The sequence below is a fragment of the Rhagoletis zephyria genome, unplaced genomic scaffold, assembly GCF_001687245.7.
Source record: "Rhagoletis zephyria isolate East Lansing unplaced genomic scaffold, Rhagoletis_zephyria_1.1 Rzeph_scaffold_21729, whole genome shotgun sequence".
Lineage (NCBI taxonomy): Eukaryota > Metazoa > Arthropoda > Insecta > Diptera > Tephritidae > Rhagoletis > Rhagoletis zephyria.
Genome location: NW_016178787.1, coordinates 5,895 through 7,641, shown reverse-complemented (window position 1 = coordinate 7,641; position 1,747 = coordinate 5,895).

Here is a 1,747-nt window from a genome sequence, read left to right as displayed (position 1 = left end):
ATAAAAAATTGCATTCAAATAATTTAAAAATCAATGCCATCAGATCCACACCGTTTGGGCTTAGGGTGTGGATCTTCAAGAAGGTTTTACTTTTTCTAAAAAAATTGCCACCTGTTAAGAAATTAAGCTCAAATTAATTAAAATGTTAAATCAATTATTAAATATGGGTATCAATCGAAATGGTTTTTAAAGGGGTTTATAACTTAACTACATATAGGAGGGTTGCTACATGTTAAAAAAATGTAATTCCATTTTAATTAAAGGAATTTGGTAAGTGAATAAGGTATCGCTATATGGGTGTCATGCAAAAGGGGTTAAGAAGGTAGTAGTTTAAAAATACGTATATGAAATATTAACGATGGATGTCAAATGAAAGAGCTTCAAGAAATACTTAATTTGACAATTTAGAGCATTTTTGATGTGTTTGAGGGTTGCCCCAGTTTAAATGGCTAAACTAAAATTATTTAATAAGTTAAATGAGTTACTAACCGATGGTTATAAATGGAAATGGGTTTAAAATCCTTTATTTAAGAACTAAATTGAGGAGGATTGCCACGTGTTTAAAAATAAATTTCCACTTAATTCATCAGTTATATGCAATTTTAGTTAGAAAATAATTTTTAAGATGGTTGTCGCCTGTTTTGAAAGTGGTATTTCATTTAGTTATACATAAGTTACATGAAATTTTAAAATAGGGTCATCAAAAGAACGAGTGTTAAGAAATCTTTAAGCTGAACATTTGGTTTTTTTTTTGAAAAAATTAAGCTCAAATTATTTAATAAGTTAAATGGATTGTCAAAAGATGGGTATCAATCGAAATGGGTTTGAAAATAATTTATTTCTAAACTGTATTTAGGAGAGTTGCCATGTGCTTAAAAAAATTCAATTCATCTTAATTCATCAGTTAATTGAAATATGTGTAACAATGCCAGGCGAAAAATTTTAGTTTGAAGATACATAAATCCAATATCGAAATATTAGTGTCAAACGAAAGAGTTTTAAGAAAACTATATGCTGATAATATTTTTAATTAGAGTTGCCATCTATTTTTTTTAAGGTCATCACATCTGCACCGTTATTTCGAATTTCCAAAATGAGAAGTCAAATAAAAGAACTAGAATTCTACATAGATATGCACTGGGTTTATTTTTTTAAGTTACAGGGAGATTTGAAATTTGATGAAATGAAAACCGACACCATGCGAGACCTCTCTCATTGACAAATGGTTTAGATTAATTATTAGGAATATTGTTAGAGGTTTTTGAATAGGGTTTCACCTGTATAAAAAAATTAATTAAACGCTGGCCTTTTGACGCCATGTGGGTTCACTAGTGTATATCTATTTCTTCTCCTTCTTTGGCACTGTAACCGCCTAAGCGATTTTAGCCGAGTTCAACGAAGCACGCCATTCGTTTCTGACGCCAATTGGAATCGCAGTGGGGGCCACGCTCTGCCTCTGATACCACCAGCTGGTTCCGAGTTGAATACTTTAAGTGCTGGAGCGTTTTAGTCCATTCGAACGACATGGCCGAGCTAGCGGATCCGCTTTCTTTAACTCACTGCATTATGTCCATGTCTATGTAAAGCTCATCTTCCGCAAAATATTTCTCTTGACTATTCCAAGAGCCCCATCATTTTTATACCCGAGCGCACTTGTGCACAAGGGTATATTAATTTTGTTCACATAACGGTTGTTTGTAACAGCCAAAACGAATCGAGATAGATATAGACAAATGTATACATAAAT